This window comes from Sturnira hondurensis, unplaced genomic scaffold (genome assembly GCF_014824575.4).
Source record: "Sturnira hondurensis isolate 20B ecotype Veracruz unplaced genomic scaffold, ASM1482457v3 Scaffold0024400, whole genome shotgun sequence".
NCBI lineage: Eukaryota > Metazoa > Chordata > Mammalia > Chiroptera > Phyllostomidae > Sturnira > Sturnira hondurensis.
Genome location: NW_028097031.1, coordinates 5,665,278 through 5,673,319, shown reverse-complemented (window position 1 = coordinate 5,673,319; position 8,042 = coordinate 5,665,278). Strand labels below are relative to the sequence as shown.

At 55.3% G+C, this 8,042-nt stretch overlaps 1 long non-coding RNA gene across 1 annotated transcript; it reads left to right on the top strand.

The window, feature by feature from the left end:
- The first annotated feature begins 660 nt into the window (after window positions 1-660).
- LOC118981685 (uncharacterized) lies at window positions 661-4,912 on the top strand. The gene is made up of 3 exons (XR_005065392.1): window positions 661-749; window positions 1,662-1,735; window positions 4,738-4,912. It is a non-coding gene; the product is annotated as an uncharacterized LOC118981685 (long non-coding RNA).
- The last annotated feature ends 3,130 nt before the right edge of the window (window positions 4,913-8,042 follow it).

Sequence of the window (8,042 nt, the reverse complement as noted above, 5' to 3'; positions counted from 1 at the left end):
AAACGCTTAGGGTCGGAGTGTCAGTCTAGGTTAGAAGCCAAGGGTGCCGAGGCCAGCGGCCATGTCTAATGTGGCGTTGTTTCCTGGGCGATTCTGGGGTCGTGGGGACACCGAGGCTGCCGGCAGCCATCCACGCCAACGGCCTCACTGACAGCTGCTCGGGAAGCAGGTCGGCAGGGGTGGGGAGGGGCAGACTGGGTGTTGGGGGGCCGGTGAGGCCGGTCCCTCCGACGGGCAGAGGTCTGGGCTGGCAGCGCAGCCTCCTCGCCTGTGACGTGGCCGCACTGAGCTGTGGGAGAGCTCCATGGAGAGCCACGTCACCCCCAACTCGGTGACAACTGACCAGGTGTCCCCTGTCCTGAGGACCTTGCCAGGGAAGGCAGCACGTGAGACACGAGCCCTCGAGGCCTCGGAGGCACACAAGCACCACAGACGCGGCGGCCCGGTACCCTGGCTGCTCGAGCCCGTGCCTGCGGCCTCGACTGCCACCTCTGGGTGGGACTCCCAGGAGACCTCAAGGGGGGTGAGGTGGGCCAGCGTGAGCTCCTCGTCTGCCAGAGCGTGTGCATTTGGGGGCGCATGGGGCGGCGCTGGACACGCGGAGCCTCGGTGTTCTCTGGTTGGAGTGGAGACAGCTCTCTCTTTCTCATGAACAGACGTACGGATCCAGGGATGAAGCAGCTCCGGCAACTGGGTTCCATTCAGTTTCTCAACTGAGCCAAGGAGAGATGAGAAAGATGCCGTGACAGGTGGGTGGCAGGAGTCTGCTCGCGGCCAGTATTGCCGGGAGAGCCGGCCTGGGAAAGGCCCTGTGCCGGTGGGCAGATCCCTTTGGGCCCCTGTATCCGGGCCCCATGGGGCCCACGGGCCGTGTGTTTGAGCCCCAGAAAGGTGCTCTCCGCCTGGGGCTGAGCGGAGGCTGGTCGGTTCCTCCGCAGGAGCTGCGTGCAGCAACCAGGACAGGGAGAGGCACCCGTGCCGGGCAGGCCTGCCGGCTCCTGCATGCTGGTACCCAGCTCCTGCCCGCTGGTACAGCCCAAACCGCCAAGTCGGGAGGGGGCCAGGCCGTTCTTGGGGCTGGCAGCCTTGGGAGGTCGAAATGGCTGCCCCCTGCTTAGTCCCGGTGAGGTGTCTTCCCTTTAACCTTTGGAGCAGGAGCCTTGTGAAAAAGAAAAGGAAGTAAACACTGCTTTTCACAGTCAGTTTGGAAAGTGATAAATTAATAGATCAGCAGTTCTTCATGAAATACGATGNACCCGTGCCGGGCAGGCCCGCCGGCTCCTGCCCGCTGGTACAGCCCGGACCGCCAAGTCGGGAGGGGGCCAGGCCGTTCTTGGGGCTGGCAGCCTTGGGAGGTCGAAATGGCTGCCCCCTGCTTAGTCCCGGTGAGGTGTCTTCCCTTTAACCTTTGGAGCAGGAGCCTTGTGAAAAAGAAAAGGAAGTAAACACTGCTTTTCACAGTCAGTTTGGAAAGTGATAAATTAATAGATCAGCAGTTCTTCATGAAATACGATGGCCAAGTTGTACTTTGTTCCGAAGATTCTAAACTATTATACATAAGTTACTGCATTAACCAAATAAGGGAGAAAATGGTATGATCATACGACTAAAGGTGGGCAAATTACTGCAAATAGCACGCATTCTTGATATAAACTCTGTAGGAGCCCAGGACTGGAAGGCCCTTCAGCTGACGAGCAGCGTGTCCACACACCCATGGCAAAGGTCACGCTTTGAGGTGAGACACTGGTGTCTGAGGGAAGGTTCTTGGGGGGAGGTTGAGGGGGCGCCCATGAACAAGAGAAGGAGCGGCCGCATGGAGGGGTGGACCCCTCCGGTGGAAGCCTCGGCTTGCCCAGCAGAGCTCTGGACGGCTCGCCAGTTGCCTGCTGGCTTCTCGCTGGTGCAGGGAGGCCCGTTCGTATTCATGGGGGTGCGCCCCTCCTCGGCCGGGCGTAGCCCCTGTGCGCTCTGCGTCCAGGTGGCTGTCACTGGCTGAGCACAGTCCTCAGGACTGGAGTGTGGCGCAGTGATGGGGGTCCTTTGCCTCTGCCGCCTGCCGGCAAGAGGGAGAAGGCACCCCAGCTCAGCGGAGGGGCCTGAGGGCGCCAATGGAGCCTTTAGGGTAAAATTTTAAAAATTCATTTAGAATAATTTTTCACTTAAGGCTAAGAAAACTTTCATTTTTGGCCATTTCTGGGAACCTGTCTGGTTCCATATTCCAAGTACTGATCCAGCATCATTTTCCTTCTCCGGCTGTGGGACTTCCCTGAACAGTGTGTCACCAGCCACTGCTGGTGACACATCCTCCCTATTTGTTTGAAAAAGTCTTTATTTTTCTTTTAGTTTTGAAATGCATTTCCACTGGGCATAGATTCTGGGTTAGCAGCGCCCCCTCCAAGCATCCGAAGGTCTCACCCTGCTGGCCTCTGTCCTGGAGGAGGCACCTGCTCCCGCGACTCTGGTCCGAAGCCGCTCCCCACGACGGGGCTGGAGCAGGCGTGGGTTCTCCCTTCCTCCCGCCTCCACCTCTTCCTCCTCCGCCTTCCTCTTTCACTGTGTGATCGAATCTGTGCGGCGTCCTCGGAGCTTCCTGGACCCAGGGCTCGATACATTTCACGGTTCTGCTGACGATTCTCAGTCTTTATCTCTTCGAATGTGTCTTCCATCTCGCACAGCTGCTAGACCCACGGTTCTGATGGCTCCCTTTAGTTTCTGTTCTTCTTCCCACTTTCTGCCTCTTGTGTTTCAGTTTCGGTAACGCCTACTGACCTGTTTCGAGTTCACTGCTTCCCCTGCCGCCCCCGACCCCGGCTTGTTGCATCTATCAGCCAGCTGAACGCATTCTTCATTTCTGCTGTGATTTTTGGTAGCATTTTCATTTTCTCCCTAAAGTAGTCCTTGCTTGGCTGAAGCCGTCCATCTGGGCTTCACATGCCGTTCACCTTTTCTGCCACAGCCTGACGTTCCCTCCCTGACAGTCCCAGCACCTGCTTTCTCTTTGGAAAAGGAGTCATTTTTCTTTGACTTTTCGTGTCTTGTCCAATGTTGGGTTGCTTGTCCCATGGCACGGGCAGCGCAGTAGGGACTGAGGCCTGAGAGCGGATGTGCCTTGTCGCCTGCGAGGCAGTGTGTGGGGGGAGGGGCCATAGTGTTGAGTCTAATTGGAGCAAACTGTGCTCGTTTTCACCATTGCCATAGTTACCTCCGGGGGACACTGGCCCCCATTCCTCAAGTGTCAGCTGTGCGTGGGCTGGAGGTTGAATGACAGGAGGGGGTTTTGGTGGTTTTGCTCGTCTCCAGCATCCGGTCTTCCCGTGCTGCTGAGCCTCGGACCTGGCCACTCCAGGCCCGGCCCCACCCCGCCGAGGACACCAAGGCCTTGGGGCTTGGTGCCTGCTGGCCTGGTGCTGGGCCCAGGGGCCTCTGTCACTCTCCTTTAGTTGTGTCGCGGATGGTCTTTGGAAAAGCATTTCTGGGCGAAGCCTTGGGCACTAAAGCCAAGAAGCACCGGGCATCAGCGTCGGGGTGGGGCAGGAGAGAACGCCTCAGGTTGCCTGCTGCAAGTGGTCGCCCTTCTGCCCTGCGTGCGGGTGAAGACTCACACTGGGGGTGCTCACGGCCCCTGCAGACCCTCCCCACCATGCAGTACAAACAGCACGGTGTGGGTGCGTCCCTGGTCAGGGCGGGGCACATTCCAGACGGGCGAAGGCGCTTTGGGGAAGTTGGCTGCAGGTTGTGGTGAGCAGGGACACTTCTGGATGTCCAGCAGTTTGGCCCGTAGACTTCTGGTTTTCTGGGGAGGGGAGGGTGGGGGCTGACGACAAGAGGAGGACGAGAAGTCCCCAACGGCTCTGCCGTCGCGCTGCGGTCTCCTGCCTGTCGGTCAGTGGGGGGCCAAGGGGCTCCCTGGTCCGCCTGCCTTTCGTCCGCCCTGCAGCCCGGGTGGGGTGTGGGAGCATGGGGGAAGCTGCCCACGTGGCCTCGAGTGGGACAGGAGCTGGCTTACTTTCTCGGGGCTGTGCTGTGATGTCATCACCACCAGTTTCAGTGCCTTTTATGGTAGGAAAACCCTGGAAGCAGCCTGAATGTTTAAAAATGGAGGTTTAGTTAGAAATGTAATATTTTATACCTGTTAATATCTGTGAAAAAACTTTAATGTGTATAAGGCTAAGTAAAAAAAGTTACAAATGCACATATGTTTGTTTCTTAACTGTTTAAAAGTATGAAGTGTGTCTAAGATAAACAGCTGGAAAGGAATCTACCAAAACAGTTAAGATCACGGATTTGGGGAGTGGGCTTATGGGAGGTTTTCATTTTTTTGCTTCTTAATCTTCCTAATTTCCCAGATTTGCTTTAATGAGCAAATACTACTATAAAAATCAGGAGTAGAGGTAAGCATGTAATCAGGACACTTCACAGTAACTGAGGACTAGCACAAGTGGCTTTATTTCTTAGTGAGCATCTTCATTCGAAAGCCCCCGGTGTTTGCATTGGGAGAAAGCACAGCTAGCTGACGTGGTGACATCGGCCACATCACTCACCGATTCTGGACCCTCGTTGTATTCAGAGACCGCCACTTACACGGGACATGTACAGAGAAGGCGTTAACCGCTTTCTGTGTTAATAATATGTATCTTCCCCTCCTCTTTTTGCTTTGAGGCCAGGTCTGTGGGATTTAAATACGTGTGTTTTCATTTTTAATGTTTTCGGCACCAGGGAGCCATTCTTTCCACCCAGATCAAAGCCCTTCAACTCTTTCTCGGGTGGAAAAGCAGAACAATTGAGAACTGCCTTTGTTGACCAAGGTCCTTCCGGGAAAGCGTTTCCAGTGAGTCCCCAACATACCACAGAGGCTTCCGTCGGTTTGAAGACATGCATCGCTGGTGGGTCTAGGAGCGTTTTTTGTCCTGAAGAAAAGACCCAGCAGCAGCTGAGTGGTGTCTGGTCCGCAGGGGTCCTCAAACCACGCTGCCGCTGTTGGCCCCGCTAGTTCCGGACTGCGCTCTGACCGCGCTCTGCGGGGGTGGTGACTGGGGCAGCCCACTGGTTGCGAGAAACAGCCCAAGGGTTCTGCATTGTTACTGTTAGTCTTAATCACTGAAGCCGGGGGGGTTATTTGCTTTTGTTTTTCCAATATCTAGTAAATTACGTATCTTGCTTCATTAGGAGTTTTTGAAGGTTTCATTTTGCTCTTTGGTTTTGAACGTATTCCTTTGTTTCTTCATTTTGCTTGACTCTGTGTTGGTTTCTATGCATTAGATCAGTGGTTTTTAACCAGCATGCTACCGAGCAGTTACAAAACCCACAACACCTGACTACTTAGTACAGGCACTGACCTCTTTTCCCTTAGACTGTCAAAAAATGACAACAGCCAACACAACAGTAGTCGCTTGGTGTGAATGAATCAAAATTATACCTGTTTTTTGTCATATCAGCAAAATATATATTGTTGGCATGCCACAGGGTCGTAGTGCGGAGCGTGTGTGTCACGAGATGGAAAGGTTGAAAACACTGCTTTAGGTCGACAGCCATCTCTCCTGTCTTGAAGGAGGGGCCTCTCGGAGACGCACCTCCTCCCTGGGCCCCGGCCCCAGGTGTCCCTCAGGCCTTCACGATGGCTGGCTGGTTCTGTTTTTGCCATGTGCCTGGACCTGCCAGGGCCCACAGTGGGAGGACACCAGTGGGCCCCGAGACTCTGACTGAGGAGGAGCCAGCCCCTCAGGCAGCAGCCCCTCACTCCTGCACGTCCGTACAGTGGGGGACCCCCGGGAGCCCCGCAGCCAGCAGGGCCAGGCCACCAGAGGGGCAGCCCCAGGGGGCAGCTGCAGGGCCAGCCCAAGTCAGACACGGGCCACGCGGAGGCATTTCCCCATGAGTAAAGCTGCGTGAAAATGTAATTTTTTCGCTGGGTTTGCCCTTTTTGGGTAGACGTTAGGGTATGTTGGCGTGTACATTAGCTGCTGCCAAGACTGAGAAAGGTTTTTGGGGAAAAACAGGGAAGGCGGTACAGATGCTGGGGAAGCCGATGGCACATCGGCTCCCTGGGCTCCGTCTGCCCTGGTGCCGGGCAGAGAGACCGAACTCGGGCTCACGGAGACCGAATCACAGGGCAGTGGGTGTCCGGGCCCTCCTGTGGACGTCGTCCTGGGGAAGCTTCCCCCTGCGTCCTCAGAAAGCCCTGCCCGTCTCCTGGGCCCCTTCTCTACACAGGGGCAGAACGATACTCAAGGAAGATGAACCTGACTCTTCCACATCCCTGTTCACCACAACTCTCTGGGACTTCCCACAGTACTTAGGATAGAATCCAGGCTTTACCCGGACCCTGAAGATGACCCTCCGCCTGCTCTCCGACCTCCCCCGGGGGCTGCCCTGTCCCTCTGGGGCCTTCTCTGCAAGCAGACATCCCTCCTCGGAGATGTGCTCTCTGATGGCCTGGTTCGCTGCATGACCGCCTGTCCCCAAGTCCTCTGTACAGTACTTGTCACTCCACGTTACTTGTCTATTTCTTGCCCATCCCCCGAATAAAAGTATCAAGATCAAAGGGATATTGTCTAGTTTTACGAATCCCTGATCCCACTGCCTGGAGCACAGCCTGGTGCCTAGTAGGCCCTCTGACAGTGACTGCCAAGCAGGTAAATAGGTGCCCCTGGAGGTAGCAGCACTGGTCACAGAATGTCATTGTGCAGGTTAAATAAGGCGACGTCTGTACGGTGCTTGAACAGAAACCGACACATGCTCAATGAACAGCAACTACTGTTGTTACCATCATCACTTTGTAGTTTCTTTGGTGTTTCCCCCGATCTTCATAACTGGGAGGTTCTTGAGTGACGCAGCCCCACTCTTTCTCCCCCAGTTTTCCGAATGTCCTCTCCGTGGGCCCAGAGAACTGCGCTTCTTCCGAGGCGTCCAGGGGGGCAAGGTCAGCCCTTTCGTGCTCTCTCCTTCCCTAAATGATTCTTTCTTATTAAGCTGGTCGTTCTGATTCTGTTGATCTGTTCTTATACTTGGAGACGCGAGCCTAAGGGATTCTTGTCCCCCCGTGGCAGCCCTGCCCCGGGGCCCCGAACACCCTGTATATGCAGGTCCCCACGTGCCTCCAATTTGTCCAGACGGAAAGGAAGCTGCTACCCACATGACTTCCCCCCGGAAATGACCACCTTGCAGGAGCGCCCTGCCTCCTCTGCGGAGGCCAGTGCAGCCTGCATGGACGTCCTCAGAGGTGCTTTAGAAATCCCCGGACCGATGGGGTGCCTTCGTGGGACTCCGCTCCCCGGCCGCTCTTAGAGGTCTGCCCGCTGCTTACCGAGCCACAAAATGGAAATAACGGTTGAAAGTAGAGTCTGTGCAGTTATCTCATCTACGAGGTACGTACACTTACAGTCCAAAAAAGGTAAGCAAGTAAGTAACAGGGAGACCTGGCCTGGCCAGGCGTTGCGGCCTGTGCGGAAGGCGCGTGTTCTCCGGGGTCCTTTGTGTGTCACGTGGAACACAGCTGGAGAAGAGAGACAAAGAGGAGCGTGTAAAGACATCACAAATGATGGCTTAACCCTTTATATTTATGTGTTTTCCTTTACCATAAAGCCAGTCACACTCTTTCCCTCGTAGTTCTCAAAAATGGCAAGATGGGGCTCCGCGCGCCGAGAGCCCCCCGCCGCAGGCCGGCCCAGGTGCCGTTACAGGGCAAGGTGAAGGGCGCCGACCGCGGGGACACTGCGAGGCGTCCACGTCAGTGAGAAGAAGGACACGAGTTAAGGAAGGTCACAGAAGTGGCTAAGGGAAGCGCCGAGTTGCAAGAGATTAGAAACGAAGTTTGGCACATGAAGAAGAGCCCACGGAGATGAAAGACACAGAAAACAGCCATTCGCACACACGAAAAAAGTACAATAGAATCTTCAAAGATTCGATAGCAGACAATTTTCCTAAACTGAAAGGTCTGACTCTCCCGAGCGAAAGGGCGTCTGGAGGCCCAGGAAAGCTTACAGAACTTGCATCAAGATACCTTCTGGTGAAGGTGAGTGATATCAAAAAAGAGAGGGAAACAT